At 47.4% G+C, this 18,633-nt stretch overlaps 1 protein-coding gene across 1 annotated transcript in view; it reads right to left on the reverse strand.

The window, feature by feature from the left end:
* Positions 1 to 12,478, reverse strand: part of TMEM63C (transmembrane protein 63C) — an 88,524-nt gene extending 76,046 nt beyond the window's left edge. The window contains 1 exon segment of the mRNA XM_081941885.1: positions 12,154 to 12,478. The gene's annotated coding sequence lies outside the window, so the exon portion shown is untranslated.
* Between the last annotated feature and the right edge of the window lie 6,155 nt (positions 12,479 to 18,633).

Raw genomic sequence — 18,633 nt, forward strand, 5'->3', positions numbered from 1 at the left:
GTATCCTCACATCATTCCTCTTAATGTAACAGCAGCAATATTGAGCCAGCATTCAGTTTCAGGCTTAAAGTGTTGCAATTTTTAAAGCACTACATCATTTTTAATGATTATTATAATGTATGGCAACTAAATCTTGCTTTAACCTTGGTAATGGGAAAAGCAGCTTCTGGGTTCAGGGCAGGTGCGATGAACAAGAACATGCAGCTATAACATTGCTGTGATACGTGACTCAGTAGAATGGCAACGGCCAGGGACTTCAGAAGATGATGAGGTCAATTCCATTTTCTTCTATCGTTCCTATCTCCCAGTTAAAATATTGAGAATTAGAACATCTATTGGTACACGAGACAGCTAACTTATTTCTTCATGCTTTCTTGTTCTGTTATACACATCACTCCAACTTAGTAATCTTTTACACTAAGCCAATTCCTCCCTGTTGCACAGAAGCTGGATATAGTGTACTACTCATATAGTTACCCTTTAAATATGAAACAATATCTTGACTACTGGAAGGCTACTTTTTAAAAGCCTCACTTTGACCACAGCAGCTGTGTCCTGTTTCTCCAGCAAGCCAGCCATCTTCTCTGAAGCCCTGTCATGCTTCCAGGTACATTTTGGCTTCTCTGGACAAAGCGCTAAATGTACTCAGAATAACATTTGGTGCCTTTCCTCTTTTTATAGCCTGCCAAGAAGCAACCCAGCTGAGTTGTCATCTCTGCTTGCCTGCTTGATTCAATCATATGTAGATTCCAGCAAGAGAGGGGGAAAAAAGCTTCTTCTTTTTTTTCAAAAATGGAAAAACAAAGCAACAAGCTCAGCTCATAAGCAGAACGTGCAACTCCAAAGAGCACGCTCTGTTCCAGACCCCTTAGCAAGCACGGAGAGAACACAGTCAGTCCTTATCACTTCATTAAATGCTCAGTGATGCAAAATCCTGCTGCTCCTGTGACAGCTGTGTAGATTCATAAATCTGTACTCCTGCCAAGGATCAAAGCAAGGTTTACCTATTTCCGCCTAAGTCATAAGCAACTTTTCCTCCTCTTGGAACAGGTAGTGCATGAAGAGTTCAGATCTCAAGGAAATGATATTAGGCCATATTAGAAATGCATGGCTGCACTGAATCTCCATTCGTTTGGAATGCCTGTCCTGCCCTTTTAACTCTTTGAAATGCTGAAGGAAGCTTTGTGTGGATAGCAGGAGCGTTAATATTAGATTCAGATAAGGTAGTGAAGTTAGGACCACCAACTGGCATTTCTGCCTGCATCAAGAAAAAGGACATCGAGTAGATAGATGATAGGGTTCTGCATATGTCAGGGGTTTGAAATCTGTAGGGCCCACGGAGTTCTTCTGCACAGCCCACCAGAGCAAAATAATAATAATGATAATAATAATGGTGTTGTTGGAGTCCAACAGCTGATGGGGCACTGCCTTGCCTTGTGCTCAGGTGCTGTACCAGCCTGTGATGGCCATGCAGGCATGCAGGAAGAACACACCATTTATTCCTGGTGTCAGAGGGGTGCACAGGACATGTTGAGGGAGAGGACCATTGACAGATCAGAAATTTCAGCCACAGCGTTTCAATATCTTACTGTGTTACAGAAGGCAACATGCAGTGTTTTAGCTTTTATCAATCATCAATAATGTCATGTTAATTTAATTGTGGATTATTTATTATTTAAAATTATTTAATGCACATTTTTCCAGCTGTATGAACAAAGCCAACCAAACAGACATTATCTCTCTCTATCTGCCTGTCTGTCTAGCTTCATTGGTATTTGACACTCCTGCTCTATATGCCAATTCCATCTCTCACCTCTTCTTAAGGCCCAAAAGTCACATTAAATTTGGCCCAAAGGTCACATGCAAATCTCTGGTCACAGGTTCTGTAGGAAACTAAAAGCAAGGTCTTGGTGCCAATTAGAAAGGACTACAATTGGGCAGATTTGCATTATAACATAAGCTTCGGTAACCAGCCTCATTGCACTCAATTGCTCTGTAGTTAAGATGCTGCTAGTGATAAAAATAAAGACAAAGGCAAAATGTGTCTTGCTATCAGTCTCTGACTGATGGATCGGGAGAGCCTTTAATCTGATCCAGAAAAGCAGGTTTTATGGATACACATGAGTTTTTCTCCAAATGAACCCATTTATTTCTTGGGCATATACTGTAGGCTACCCTGAGGCGGGGGTGGGGGTGGGGGGGACAGACAGAAAAGCCCGAACCTACAAGCTGAAGGGGGGGGGGGTTCTTGGCATTTGCTAAGTATTTATAATGTAAAATTATCCAAATACACTCTTAGATGTCCTCACTGCTTTAGTGAGTCAAGATTAGCTGAGCACTGTGTAAAACAACTGGCAAGGATTTCCGAGATTTCAGTCTTTCTCAGCCTTAACAACAGAGATTGGGAAGTGAAATTGATACCTTTTGTTATATAGGCAGTCCTCGACTTACAACAGTTCATTTAGTGACTGTTGAAAGTTACAACGGCACTGAAAAAAGTGACTTATGACTGTTTTTCACACTGACCATTACAGCATCCCCATAGTCACGTGATTTACCTTTGGATGCTTGGCAATTGGTTCACACTTATGACGGTTGCAGTGTCCCGCAGGCATGTGATCTCCTTTTGCGCCCTTCTGACAAGCAAAATCAACGGGAAATCAGATTCACTTAACAACCATGTTACTAATTTAAGAGCTACAGTGATTCACTTAACAAATCTGCCAAGAAAAGTCATAAAATGGGGCAAAACTCACTTAACAGATGTTTCACGTAACAATATAAATTTTGGGTTCAGTTGTGATCGTAAGTTTAGGACTATATAAAGGATGTGCTTCATTCTGAGCTGTGGCTCTTTCCATAGTTTCTAATGTAAACTTTGTGGCCCACCCATCCAGCCAGTAAGAAGCAGGGTCTTGGATTAAAGAGTGACATTTGGCCTAGTTACCAAACACTGGTTGTAATGCACCACAGTGCTTACAGTAACATTAAATCAAGATTAAAAGATCAAAATGGATTCCAAACTCTAGCCCATCATCATTGGTCCACTGGTCCACCCAGACCCATGTTGATAGGCAGCAGCTTCCAGAATCACAGAACAAGCTTTCTATAACTACCAAATCAGATGAAATGCAATGCAATGAAACAAACCAAGCCAAATCTTTATTATGGTCAAAGATCAGCATATTGTAATATTGTATCTGGAATGCTAGAGGTTGTTTTTAGGTGTTTTTTTTTTTTAATCAACCAGAAACAACGTCCAGCAGGGCCCAACACGGAATGCATCATTTCTAAGGCAATGACTGATACCTAAATTAGATCCTAAAATAAAATTCTTAGGACAACTTTCCCTAGGGTATTGCTTTCTAGCTGTTATGAACTTCATAATTATCACCAGCTTGTAACTGAGCACGATGGGGGTTATAGCCCAAACATATCTGCAGATATCAGACTTTCAAGGTAGATTTGGTCAGAAGACAATACAGCAAGGAATGCTGGCACTCTATTGTAGTAGAGCAGTGATGGTGAACCTATGGCACGCCTGCCACAGGTGGCACATGGAGCCATTTGTCAGGGCACGCGAGGTTCACCCTTTTTTAAAGCCATTTTTCACCCTCCCCAGGCTCCAGAGGCATTATAGGAGCCTGGGGAGGGTGAAAAGAGCCTCCAACGCCCCCCCCCGGAGGCCCTCCGGAGGCTTCATGAGCTTCCCTGACGCCTTCGGAGCGCTCAAAACGACCCTCCGAGTAAACCGGAAGTCACTTCCTGTTTGCTCAGAGGATCGTTTTGAGCGCTCCGAAGGCTTCAGGGACCGTCCGGAGGCTTCCCTGAATCCTTCGGAATGCTTAAAACGACCCCCCGAGCAAACCAGTACATGCACACTGGGGGGGTCACGCATTGCATTATGGATGCGGCACGCCCGCACATGACCCCCCTGCGCTCCCCCAACTTATGGCACGCAAGCCATAAAAGGTTCACCATTGCTGTAGTAGAATATAACAAACTCTTGAGAACCAGAGTTTTCTTTGCCCCCTTTAATATCAAAAAGAATAAAAGCAGAGTTATATTATTTCCCATCCTTTCTTAATAATAATAATAATAATAATAATAATAAATAATAAAATTTTATTTGTTAGCCGCACCCTCTCCCGAAGGACTCGGGGCGGCGTACAATAAAAAACACATAAAATACAAAAATGGACAATACATACACAAAAATATAGACGTATACGTGTACGCGGAGGAGGTAGACAGATGAATGGAAACAATTAAAATCGCAATTTAAAATCCCCTAAATAAAATTACAAAATTAAAAACCCGTCAGGAGCGATATGATCAAACTATGGTTGAGCCAGGCCAGCTACTTGGAATAGGTGGGTCTTGAGCTTTGCACGGAAGGAGCGGAGGTCAGAGGTAGTCCTAATATCCGGAGGGAGGTCATTCCACAGGGCTGGGCCCGCCACAGAGAAGGCTCTGCTCCTAGGCGCCACCCCTCGGCACTGTCTGGTGGATGGCACCTGGAGAAGTCCCTCTCTGTGCGAGCGAATGGGTCGCAGGGATGTATGGGGCAAGGTACGATCCCGCAAGTAACTAGGTCTTCTTTTCCTGGACTAAGCTAATGTACTTGCGTTCCTTCTCCAAGGTTATCTTTGTGTTCCTTTGCACGATGGTGTCTGTTTCTGAATATTCTAGAACTGTGATGGCGAACCTATGGCACACGTGCCACAAGTGGCACAAGTAGTCATTTGTTAGGGCAGGTGAGGTGTTGCCTGTCAGCTCCAGCACACATGTGCACACTGACCAGCTGACTTCAGCCTTCATTTTTGGCCAATTTTTGCCCTCCGGAGGCTTCCCTGATGCCTCCGGAGGGCAAAAAACAACCCAAAGCATGAAATGGAAGTTTGGGAACAGACTTGCAGGTTGCCCATAGGGCCGTTTCCCCCCCGCCGAATATGGCCATTTTCCCCTGAAGCCTCCTAAAGCCACCGGGGGGGGGGAGGTGGTTTTCACCCTACTCAGGGTCCTGGGAAGCCTCTGGAGCCTGGGGAGCTTGAAAAATGGGTCCATCGCATGCCAAAAAGGGGGGGGTCGTGTGCATATGCGCGAGGAGGGGGAATGAATGCTCACAGGGGGGGTCACACACATAGAATTATGGGTGTGGAGAGACCTGCGCATGACCCCTCCTGCGCTCCCCACCCCCGGCTTTTGGCATGCGATGGCAAAAAGGTTAGCCATCACTGTTCTAGAATCTGCTTTCCCCCTATTTAACATTGCTACTTGGAGATAGTTCTTGGATGGTTCCACTTTAAGTACCTGAAGTACTTGGCTATTACACCCCTTCCCAAGCGTTCTGTTTTTATAGCTTTCCAGAATCTTATCCCTGGTCTTTCCCTGTGCAGGATAATTTCTAGTCCAATTAATCATCCTTGTTCTTCTTGAAGTCCATTCCAAGTTAACTACAACCCTACAAGGCACTCAGGCACACAATACAGCACTGGACACAATAAACCTTGAACATTCCCTGATGTCAAAGTATACTCTCAGAGATACAGTCTAAAACCGTATTCACCTTTTTTTTTTTCCTGCAGCCAAATCACACCGTTAATGCCTATTCAGACTGTCAGAAACTGAGCACTTATTGCTGGCATAACAACCTGTTACGGCAAAGGAGAGAGAAATTCTGGAATCTTTGTGCAGGGGAAGGAGGAAAACAGTCAACTATATTTAAAGTGAAAGCCCTGTTTAAAAAGTACAGAAGCTGACCTATTCTCACAAGCCTGAGAAATATGTCAGCAAAGAAAGAAAAGAAAAACTGTGCTTGCAGGTAAAGAATTAGAACTAGGATGACCACATCATTCAACAGCAGAATCCTCTACCACTCTTTCTGTGTGACACCCCACCCAATTTGCCTGTCTTCAGGCCAGAAATGCCACGTACTGTATATTACTCATCAGCGAAGTTGCCATGGTATCATTTAGAAGCAGTGCAATGCTGCTGCCGGGTAACTGTGCACTCCCTAACCCACAATACACAGCTTGCCAGGCACTTAAGGGTTCCCTCTCACTTCTTCTGCAGCTAACAGCCGCTCTCCTTTCATTCCAAAGCATCACACAAAAGACCCTCGCGGCATAAAAGACCCTGGCTGCGTAAAAGGAAAGAACGCTGGATTGCAGCGCTGAAGAAATTTCTTTTTTATCTGAGGCCCGGAATTAAAAAGTATATAGACTGACATCTTAGGGCAACTGTGAGTACACTGGCACCTCTTTCTTTTTTTCCCCTTCCTGGGAATCCCTAAACAACAGGAACTGCTGTGTTTTAAATGTTTCTGGTACTTATGACTGAGGAGAAAAGCTTAAAAGCTGTGCAGGTGGCATTTCTGAATCAGCAAAGCCATGGTGGCTGGCAGAAAGGGCCTACAATTTTATAAGATGCACTGTATTCCCACAGGGATACTTAGCACACGCTGAATATTGGGCTTTCATGTTATTATCCCTGCCAAATATTTCTTTTAAAAAAACAAGGAATTTGTTCCAGATTTGTTAGGACTTTAATTCCTTAGACAGGTTGGCCAAATAATATGAGGCTGAGAAAGAATACTATTACTATATGGCCAGTTTGTCCTTTCTTCAGACTGAGAGGGATACATGGAAATATTGTATGGCTTTGGGACTTGCTGATGTCTACTTCTGCCTAGGTCCATGAATCTGGAACTGATCCATCTGGTTCTAGTCCAAAGAATAATGATAAGGGACCCCCTAGTTCAGCGATGGCGAACCTTTTTTGGCTCGCATGCCACAAGTGGGGGGAGCACAGGGGGGTCGTGTGTGGGCGTGCCGCACCCATAATGCAACGCGCGACCCCCCCAGTGCGCATGTGCGCATAACACGCGACACCCCCCATTTTTACATGCTTTTTTCACCCTCCCCAGGCTCCAGAGGCTTTATATGAGCCTGGGGATGGCGAAAAGAGCCTCCCCTGCCCCCCCGGAGGCCCTCCGGAGGCTTCAGGAACCGTCCAGAGGCTTCCCTGACGCCTTCAGAGCGCTTAAAACCACCCTCCGAGCAAACCGGAAGTCGCCATCACTGCCCTAGTTCATTTTACTGTACTCCCAAAGAGAAACAAGCATGGAAAGCAAATAGAAAGAGCCACAGGAAAATTTTTTAAAAAATTACCCTGACAGTAATGATCATCCTTAATGCACTGATTCTGAAAAAGCTGTTGAGCGCTAAGGTGGAATCTTAATTTCCAACATGCTCCGCACCCACAGCCCAGATGCTGCCCCACTGTTAGCAGGCAGAGAATCTCTTTGACTCATGCTCTTATGCTGAATTCCTAAATCAATCAAAATCATGGAGATAAAAGGCAGACTACCTTTGTACAATACACGAACACACGTTTTCCAAGCATTGTTTAGTTCTTTACCTTTTGCATTAAAAGGAGCAAGGAGCAAGTGTGAGAAAAATTCCTGCTGGCAGACATGAAATGGACCCCGCCCCCCTCAAAAAAAAAACAGTACACAAGAAATCTCGCCATGTGCTTCAACATCCACCAACGCACATATTTATTCCATGCTTTTCAGAACCACAGAATTATGTCCTTGTGCTTCATGACCTTAACTTCTGTGCTGTGGATCAATGCACTGTAAAGACATCTAATATCTGTCAATGAAGGGTTTTATGTTTGGAACAGGGGGGTTGGGGTTGGCCCTTGCCCCAAACCTGCCTGTGTGGAGTATTTGGGTCTGTTTTGTTCTATGCAGAAGTGGGGAGGGGGCAGCAGGGGAAATCTGGGGATATAACTACTAGCCCATGGGGAGAAAAGAAGGCAAGAAGGGGAAGACTTTTGAGAAGATGGTGGAGCAGATAGACTGATTGAGTACAGTGTGCCACAATATCAATGATAGAAGAGAGGAAATGAAGCTGCTGGGAAGATTGGAAGGGCAAGTAGGGTGATGGGAAAGAGCCACTGGGAGACCAGCAGTGGCAGCAGCTGAGAAAGGGAAGGATAGAAAGACTGTGATGAAAACAGCCTGGTGGCTTATGCTACACTGACAGCTCTGGAGGGGAAAGGGGGACAAATGTGCACCTCCCTTGCTCCAGTTATCCCATTTGGATTTTGTTCCATCCATACCCCCAAATAACCCAAAATTCTGGATTTCAATCCTGCTGAACCATGGCTAACCTGAAACAGTTCAGCAGAAACTTCAGAACATGCTGCTTTATTCTGAGGTAGAAAACCAAATTTTGGGCATGTTCCTTGTGCAGTGGTAAAAGAGAGGTGAAACTCCTTCAATTCTTAATGTACTTCCTCACTTCCATTTAAGCAAGGCAACATCTCTTCTCTGCCTTGTCCTCATGAATGCCTTAATTTTGCCTCCAGCCCACGAGTGAGATTGCCTTGAAGTCATTCTCAACCATTTTGGACTTGAAATATCCAAAGAAAGCCTCAAGGTGCACATAAGGTTTCTTGACTTTTAACTCGGAGGGAAGTGGTCTGACATAGCTGTAATAGAAGCAGGGTAGAAAGAAGCAATAGGGACAAGAGACAGTTTTCTGCTGATAATTAACACAGGTGTTAAGCAGTGAGAAAAAGGCCTATGAGGGTAAATTCTGCCTGGATTGTAAATGATTTGTAGAGACCTCAGGTAACATATGACATGGCTTATAAATTCAAACAATCAATCAATCTCTATGCTGTGAAAACAAGATGCAATGATGAAACTTTCTGCTCTGCATCATCTCTCCCCCCAACATGGCCCTGATTTTCTTGACACGAAAAATTCAGTATCGCCACCCATAGACTGAAGTACTATACTTTAGCCAGGCCTTTTTGCTAGCATTTTTTCTTTGTCCAGGAGAAAGATTCCATATATAGCAATAGCAGACTTATGTACCACTTCACAGTGCTTTACAGCCATCTCTAAGCAGTTTAAGAGTCAGCCTATTGCCCCCAACAATCTGGGTCCTCATTTTACCCATCTTGGAAGGATGTAAGGCTGAGTCAACCTTGAACCTGGTGAGGATTGAATTAGCCTGCAATTCTGCATTCTAACCACCATGCTACCATGGTTCCTATATCTGGTCTGGCTGCCAATAATGATAAAAATACATTCAGAGATTATTCAAAGGCAATGTTCCCTCTAAGGTGCACGACTGCGCGGTCACGCACGTGGCAAGAAAACACCGCGCAGCAGTTTTCAACTGCCGCGCAGTGATTTCTATTGCCACAGGCTCCGGAAGCTGGGGAGGTCCTTTGCAGGCAGCTAGAACGGGCTGCCCGCAAAGGACTTCCCCGGACTTGCTTTGAGGAGCACGGGGCGACTGAGGGTAGTTGTGAAGCCCCAAAGCCCCCGCCGCCACCGGAAGAACTGCTGCCACCTCCTCCTCCTCTAACAGCACTGCCGGATTTGGCGCCCGGCGCTGCGGCTGAATTGAAGCCACCAAAGCTCCAGCCGGCATTCCCGCGCGTGGCAGCGCCACCTCCCCTCCGCTCGGAGCACCTGAGCTCAGGAGCCAGTAGGAAGGCGGGGGGGGGGGAGCAGGGGAAAAAAAAGCCTCATGGCTCCTCAAAAGCACAGCGGAGGAGGACGGGGCAGGGGTAACGCGGCGCTGAGCTCAGATGCAAATGTGGTGGTGCTGTTGGAGGAGGAGGAGGTAGCAGCTTGTCGGCATCTTCAACAGCAGCCCTGTCCCCAGTGAAAAAAGCCGAAGATGGAGCAGATCCACGCAGATGACGTCACTGCAACATGACTGGAGGAGGAATTCTGGGAGTTGAAGTCCACAAGTCTTAAAGCTGTCAGGTTTGAAGACCTCTGCGTTTTTTTTCTAAAGGGTTAGGGGTGGAAGGATCTTGTAACTTGACAGCTTTAAGACTTCCATGCTTCAAATGCCAGAGTTCCTGAGCCAACAGGACTGGAGGAGGAATTCTGGGAATTGAAGTCCACAAGTCTTAAAAGCTGTCAAGTTTGAACACTCCTGGGTTTTTTTTCTAAAGGGTTAGGGGTGCAAAGGTCTTGTAACTTGACAGCTTTAAGACTTGCACACTTCAAATGCCAGAGTTTCTGAGCCAACATGACTGGAGGAGGAATTCTGGGAGTTGAAGTCCACAAGTCTTAAAGCTGTCAGGTTTGAAGACCCCTGGGTTTTTTTTCCCTAAAGGATTAGGGGTGCAAGGATCTTGTAACTTGACAGCTTTAAGACTTTCATGCTTCAGTGCCAGAGTTCCTGAGCCAACAGGACTGGAGGAGGAATTCTGGGAATTGAAGTCCACAAGTCTTAAAAGCTGTCAAGTTTGAACACTCCTGGGGGTTTTTTTTCTAAAGGGTTAGGGGTGCAAAGGTCTTGTAACTTGACAGCTTTAAGACTTGCACACTTCAAATGCCAGAGTTTCTGAGCCAACATGACTGGAGGAGGAATTCTGGGAGTTGAAGTCCACAAGTCTTAAAGCTGTCAGGTTTGAAGACCCCTGGGTTTTTTTTCCCTAAAGGATTAGGGGTGCAAGGATCTTGTAACTTGACAGCTTTAAGACTTTCATGCTTCAGTGCCAGAGTTCCTGAGCCAACATGACTGGAGGAGGAATTCTGGGAGTTGAAGTCCACAAGTCTTAAAGCTGTCAAGTTTGAACAGCCCTGGAGTTTTTTTTCTAAAGGGTTAGGGGTGCAAGGGTCTTGTAACTTGACAGCTTTAAGACTTGTATGCTTCAAATGCCAGAGTTTCTGAGCCAACATTTTGGTTGCTGAGCAGGAGCGTTGTTAAGTGATACTGATATTATATAACACTTTGAATTAAGCGCGTACCTTGAAGAAACGTAACTTTGAGTTTCAAATAATACTGATTTCGTTGTTGTCTTAGGTGACATCTGTGAAAAAAATTCAGGTGCTCAGGCATGAAAATGTGCCGCTCAAACACTATACTTTTCTGCTCACATTGAAAAAAAATTAGAGGGAACATTGTTCAAAGGTACCCTTTTTTATCATAAATGTACCTAAGACAAAGTCACGGTATACCATATGGAAGGCACAACAAAGTTTCAAGATTTAGCCATTGTAGTACATATCATGCATACAAATATTTAGTGGCAAAAAAGGACTGTATTGTCATTTAGAAAGTGTCATTTTATACAGCTCCCCTCCTAACCTGCAAAAAAAAAAGTCTGTCTTTTATCAGAAGTACCCCAGGGACAAATGGATGTTAGGTACCTTGCAAATATTCTTAAAAAAAAAAAAACCACAATACATTGCTCCCACTTTTGTGTTGGGAGTTATTTTCACCTGGAGGATAGAGGAGCTGCTCTGGACCCACCCAAGGGCCTGGCACCCTGCTTCCCATTCTGCCCAGTCAGGTGCCTTCCAAGAACCAAAGTGGGGCATGGACAAGCAAGGGCCCTTCTGTTCAATTGGGGTTGGGCGGGAGGGTTGTGTGTTTATTCATTTAGGGGTAGGGTAGTAAAGGGAATAAGGGATGCGGTAGCTCAGTGCCTAAGACGCTGTGCTTGTCGATCAGAAAGGTCGGCAGTTCGAATCTCTAGTGCCGCGTAACGGCGTGAGCTCCCATTACTTGTCCCAGCTTCTGCCAACCTAGCAGTTCGAAAGCACGTAAAAAAATGCAAGCAGAAAAATAGGAACCACCTTTGGTGGGAAAGAAACAGCGTTGTATGTGCCTTGGGCGTTTAGTCATGCCGGCCACATAAGGAGACGTCTTCGGGCAGTGCTGGCGCTTCGGCTTTGAAACGCAGATGAGCACCCCAACTAGCACATATGTGTGAGGGAAACCTTCCTGTTTGCTCTCTGCGCCTTAGCTGTGCCAGACCAATTGACTCAGTAATGACTGAGGCCTCCTCCACACCTCCACCTTACCGGATCTTGCTTTCCGGATACTCAAGAGAGGAGTGGGAAGGAAGGCGAAAAGGTATCTGGTCTGACTAGGGGGGGGGGGGAGGGAGAATCCAGCCGGCCCCTCGTGCCGACGCCGAGCCACCCATCCTCCCACCGTCACCCAGAAACATAGTTCGTGGGCAAAGCATCCTCTTCCTCTTCTCCAGCGCCCTCCGGGGATCTCAAGCGCTGCTCCTCATTCTCAAGAGGGGCAGGGAACGTGCAAGGGATTCTCCTTTCCCCGCACGCGGCCAGGGGAGGAGAAAAACCGGCTTCCCTACCTGACCTGCAGGTGCACAGCTCAGATCTCGGGGCTTCGCTCCATCATCCAACCACGGCTACCGAGGGACCATCTTCCAATTGTTGCCTGCGCGATGGGACACTTTTTTTGCGGGCCTTTTTTTTTTTTTTTTGCGGGCAGCGCCCTTTCCGGACCAACTGCACCTCCGCCGGCTACGCCTCTCGCGAGGAGCCCGGTCTGCTTCGCCGGGCTGTGAAAGCACACCGTGGCACCACAACAAACCAACTCGGTCAAGCCAAGGGACCGTCTGCGAATTACCAGCCCCGTGCAAAGGGCCGCACCGGTTGGGAAGGGGAGGGGAAGGCCTTTCGTCCTCCTGCCCCACCCACCTCGGCTGCTTGGGTTTATCCGGCGTGCGGGGACCGCCCATAGGCCTGCTGCCCGGGGATGCGCGATGCCCCTTTGCCCGCCCCTGCCGAGGGCTGTTCGGAGCCGCCTTGGCTCTGTGTCACAAAGAGGTCGAACTTTCCATCGGCGAAGAAAACATTCGCTAACAGGAGCCGTCAAAGAGGGACCTTCCCGTTCCGCCTCCGCCCCTCCCTTCCGCAACACTGCAGCAGAAAACGGGAGCCTCTGAGTTTCCTCGCCGCTTCAGAATGCCCGGGGAAGGGACCGTCCCCAAATTACCAACTCAATCAGAGGGAGAAAAAGAGGGGAAAGGAAGGTTTCCCTTTGCCGGCGCCGATGGATCGTATAGCGGAGGGAGGGTCGCTCTCTTGGGGAAGGGCGAGCAGCTCGTCACCTCCCTCGCAAACTTGTTTACAGTAAAGTTCAAACGAAGCTGCTGAGGCAAAAAAAAAAAAAAAAGCACGTCTCCGTCTGAAGGTCCTAGCCTTACCGTTAGCTAGGCGACAACAAGCCAGGTGACTGTGCGTAAGGCATCCCGGTCCAATAAGGGGCGCAATTGGCGCATCAGCTAGCCAGCATCTAAGTTTTGTGGGGGTTCCTTCTGATGAGATTAGTTTATGGTCTGGTGGGCCACGTGATCCTTTTAAAAAAATGGACTCAGCAAGCCATGACTCGGAGAAACGTGGTTAGTGATGGGAATCGCATCATCTATTTGCACCCGAACTTTTTTGGCCACTAGGACAAATGGGGGGGAGGGGTATGGAGGAGGAGGAGGAAAATTTTCTATGCCTGTTTCTGCTCTGGATTTCTAGTTAAATAAAAAAAATATTTAAAAATATAAAAAACACAATTTTAATAAAACACAGTTTTAATTTTAAAAAGCACAGCTCTGTGTGTAGAGGCATAGCAGACCACTTTGATCTCATTCATTCTCCCTTTTCAAATTGTAGTTAGAGAAACAAGGCTTTTCATACACACTATATTGCCAAAAGCATTCGCTCACCCATCCAAATAATCAGAATCAGGTGTTGCAATCACTTCCATGGCCACAGGTGCATAAAACCAAGTACCTAGGAATGCAGACTATTTTTTACAAACATTTGTGAAAGAATGGGTCACTCTCAGGAGCTGAGTGAATTCCTATCCACAGTGGAACTGTGATAGGATGCTACCTGTGCAACAAATCCAGTCGTGAAATTTCCTCACTCCTAAATATTCCACAGTCAACTGTCAGCTGTATTATAAGAACACGGAAGTGTTTGGGAACGACAGCAACTCAACCACGAAGTGGTAGGCCATGTAAACTTGTCCAACATTAGTGTGTGACCTCACAAGTGCGCTTCTGGAAGAATGGTCAAAAATTCCCATAAACACACTCCTAAACCTTATGGACAGGCTTCCCAGAAGAGTTGAAGCTATTATAGCTGCAAAGGGTGGACCAACATCATATTGAACCCTATGGATTAGGAATGAGCGAATACTTTTGGCAATATAGTGTATTTCTTTACTGATTGTTGGGTTGAGTCCAGAGACTGCATCCAAGGCACCACTTATATTTATCACTAATTGTAATGGGACATCCTGCTTCTTAATTGCTCTGTATTCTTCCAGCATTTGCCTATATTCAGAAGCACATTGTCTAAAATGTCATTTGCCAAATTGAAATTACCCACAGTTAGCTGGTAATATTCTTGCTTATCAGCAATGATTCTTCAAGGATTTGAACAGAAATGGAGAAGTAAGTAAGATGGACATATTGTTGTCGGAAGCACCCACCCCTCTCCTAGAAAATGAAATATTTTAGGAAATATTAAAAGGGCAGAATATTTTCCCCTAGAAGGGAGGCAGAAACTCACCCCCACTTTGTCAATGGGCCATTAAGGCCTGAGCCAGTCTGTTCTACATAACAAAGATCTACCTCCTTCAGGCAGAGCCATAATAGGCATCCCAACGCCCTTTCATTACATCATCACCCAGCAACAGCTCAACCAAGCCTGGGAGACAGACAGCCTACAGTTAGCTAAGACCCCCACCTCCTGGGAGTCTGACCATCAATCAGAATACATTTTTTACACAGGAACAGGAAGCTCCAAGGTGGAGCCCAAGAGGGTATAAAACCTAGGCTTTCTCAGCATCTTTCCCTTTTTCTTCAAGATCTTCAAGGCATGTGATCCCCATAATAATAATAATAATAATAATAATAATAATAATAATAATAATAATAATAATAATAATAATAATAATTTTAATTTATTAGCCGCTCCCTCTCCACAAAGGACTCGGGGCGGCGTACAATAAAACATATAAAAACATAAAAACATATGTGCAAACACATAAACATCCAAATACACACATATACAGAGACATACATGCACGGAGGAGGTAACAATTACATCACATTAAGAATATTAAAAAATCAACCATTAAAATACCCCTTAATAATAACACAATTTAAAATTTAAAAGGACTGTCAGGAGGAATAAGAAAAACTACGGTTGAGCCAGGCCAGATAATTGAAAAAGGTGGGTCTTAAGCTTTACACGGAAGGAGCGGAGATCGGAAGTAATCCTGATGTCACGGGGGAGGTCATTCCACAGGGCTGGGCCCATCACAGAGAAGGCTCTGCTCCTGGGTGTCGCCCCCCGACACTGTTTAGTGGACGGCACCCGGAGAAGTCCCTCTGTGTGAGTGGATTGGTCGTAGGGATGTATGGGGCAGGATGCGATCCCGCATGTAACTAGGTCCTGTGCCATGAAGCACTTTAAAGATCATAATCAAAACCTTGAAACGCACTCGATAGACTACAGGAAGCCAGTGCAGCTCGCGCAGGAGAGGTGTTGCAGGGGAGTATCTGGTCCTCCCCATAATCACCCACGCGGCCGCATTCTGGACCAACTGCAGTCTCCGAGTGCATCTCAAGGGAAGCCCCATGTAGAGAGCATTGCAGTAGTCCAGGTGAGACGTCACCAGCGCATGGGTGACTGTGCGTAAGGCATCCCTGTCCAATAAGGGGCGCAATTGGCGCATCAGGCAAACCTGATTGAACGCCCCCCTTGCCACGGCTGTTACATGGTCATCCATGGACAGCCGGGCATCCAGGAGGACGCCCAAATTGCGCGCCCGTTCCACGGGGGCCAGTTGCTCGCCCCCGATGGCCAGAGATGGAAGCAACTGGTTGAACCGGGGGGCCGGAAGCCACAGCCACTCCGTCTTGGAGGGGTTGAGTTTTAGTCGGTTGCCATCCATCCAGACCCGTACGGCCTCCAAACACCGGGACATCATTTCGACGACCTCTTTGGGGTGGTTCGGGGTGGAAATGTACAGCTGAGTATCATCAGCATACAGATGATATCCCACCCCAAAGCCACGGATGATCTCGCCCAGCGGTTTCATGTATGTGTTGAACAGGAGTGGCGAGAGCACCGACCCCTGTGGCACCCCACATGTGAGGGGGCTCAGGGTCGATCTCTGCTCCCCTGCCAACACACGTTGCATCCGGCCAGAGAGGTAGGAGCCAAACCACCGTAAAACGGTGCCCCTGACTCCCAGCCCCTCTAGCCGGTGCAACAGGATACCTTGGTCGATGGTATCGAACGCCGCCGAGAGATCTAATAGGACCAGGATAGAGGAACAACCCCTATCTCTGGCCCTCCAGAGATCATCAACCAACGCGACCAAGGCCGTCTCCGTGCTGTGCCCGGGTCGGAAGCCGGACTGGCGCGGGTCTAGATAATCATTCTCCTCCAGGTGACGTGGAAACTGTTGTGCCACCACACTCTCTACAACCTTCACTAAAAAGGGAAGGTTGGAGACTGGACGATAATTAACTAGCTCCGTTGGGTCCAGGGAAGGCTTCTTGAGCAGGGGCCTCACAACCGCCTCTTTCAAGGCGGCCGGTAGAGACCCCTCGCCCAACGAAGCGTTCACTAGGCCCAGGAGCCAGTCGCGTGTAACCTCCCAGGATGCCAGTACAAGCCAGGAGGGACACGGGTCCAATAAACATGTGGTAGGTCGCAGGCGTCCACGCAACCTGTCCAAATCCTCGATGGCAACCGAGTCAAACTCCTCCCAGAATGGTCCCTCAAGACTCGCCTCGGGCGCCTCCACTGGACCACTGAAAGGGGCCCATCCCATCCGGATTTGAGCGACTTTGTCCTGTAGATATTTCCCAAACTCCTCTGCTCTGCCCTGTAAAGGGGCTTCCCGCGGCCTCTCAAACAAGAGGGAGCGTGTCACCCGAAACAGGGCAGCAGGGCGGTTATCTGCCGACGCAATAAGAGCAGCACAATGTTGACATTTGGCCGCTCTTAATGCCACAAGGTACGTCCTCAAGTAGGCTCGTGCCTGTGCTCGGTCAAATTCGGAACGGGAGGATCTCCAACGACTCTCTAGGCGTCTCTTGTGGCGTTTCATCACCCTTAGCTCCTCGGTAAACCAAGGGGCCAGGGTGGTTCGTCGCCGCAGGAGAGGCCGCAAAGGCGCCACTCGGTCTAGGGCCCCGGCAGTCGCACTATTCCATGCGTCTACCAGGTCCTCCACCCGGGGGCGGGTCAGGTCTACAGGAGGTGGCCCAAGCTCCATCTGGAACTTATCTGGTTCCATCAGGCGCTTGGGGCGGAACCATCTAATACCTTCCGGTTCCGCCTCCCCGCAGCGGGGGGTAGCACCAGGGAAGTCAAGCCGGAGAAGTGAGTGATCTGACCATGACAGGGGAATAATAGTTGAATCCCCTATTCCCAGATCACTCGTCCACTGGCCAGAGACAAAGACAAGGTCCAGCGTGTGGCCCCCTTCGTGGGTAAGGCCCTGAATTAATTGGGTCAGGTCCATGGCTGTCATGGAAGCCATGAACTCCCGAACCCCCTCAGACGCTTCTCCCATCGACGACAGGTTGAAATCCCCCATCACTAAAAGTTTGGGGGTCTCAACCGCCACCGATGCGATCAGCTCGAGGAGTTCAGGCAGGGCCGCTGATGTATAGCGAGGAGCCAGGTATACTATCAGCAGGCCCAACTGCCTCCCTGGGCCCCATCTCACGACAAGGGACTCACACCCGGATGTCTGCGGCACAGTGAACTCTCTCGGCTCTAGGTCTTCCCGGATAATCACTGCTACCCCACCGCCCCTACCCTGGCCCGAGGCTGGTGAAATGCTCGATAGCCTGGCGGGCACATTTCCACGAGGGGTAAACCTCCCTCGTGGCCCAACCAGGTCTCAGTTATTCCCCCAGGACCTCAAACCATGTGGTCTTGTCCATCATCAATAAACCTTCTTTCCAAGCAGCTTCCATGAATCCAGTGTCTTTTTCCCCACTTGAAACTGAACCCAGATGGACATTTCTTCTAACATTGTTATGGAGATCTGGAGAAGATTGCAGGGTAGAAAGTCCTACCTCTTCCTTCTGAGGAACCAGGTATCCAAAGCTCATCTTCAGACCATGTGTGCGGGAGTTTTACACATGATGGGACTCCAGGCTCAGGATCCAAGACCTACAGAGAAACCCCATTCTATGTGTATATCAGAGGTGGATTCCTACCGATTCAGCGGAACCAGTAGTGGTTTGGCGGCCTGGGTTGCTGGAACCGGCAGCACCCCAGGCCTGCCACATCCCCGAACCGGTTCTCCTACAGGGCCGCTATCTTGATTTTCAGTTCTGCACATGCACAGAACAATTGTAATTGCACAAGTTTATTTATTTTCTTTTTTTAACGTTTTGCGCATGTGCAGACCTATTCTTGTGCAAATGTGCATGCATGCATAGCGCACATGTGCATTTGCATGCATAGCGCACGTGTGCATTTGCATGCATAGCGCACATGTGCATTTGCATGCATAGCACACATGCACATTTGCATGCATAGCACACATGCACATTTGCATGCATAGCGCACTTGCGCATTTGCATGCACTGAACTGGCAGTAATGCCAGGAGCAACCCACCCCTTGTGTGTGTGTGTCTGTGTGTGTGTGTGTCTGTGTGTCTGTGTACACATACATACATACATACATACATACATACAGTACGTACACACACACACACACATTCATTCATGCAATGAACTTCTTCATACTCCTATTGAGTGGTTGATGCAAAGATATGGATGTATGGGTG

Source organism: Natrix helvetica, assembly GCF_964273705.1.
Source record: "Natrix helvetica genome assembly, chromosome: 1".
Taxonomy (NCBI): Eukaryota; Metazoa; Chordata; class Lepidosauria; order Squamata; family Natricidae; genus Natrix; species Natrix helvetica.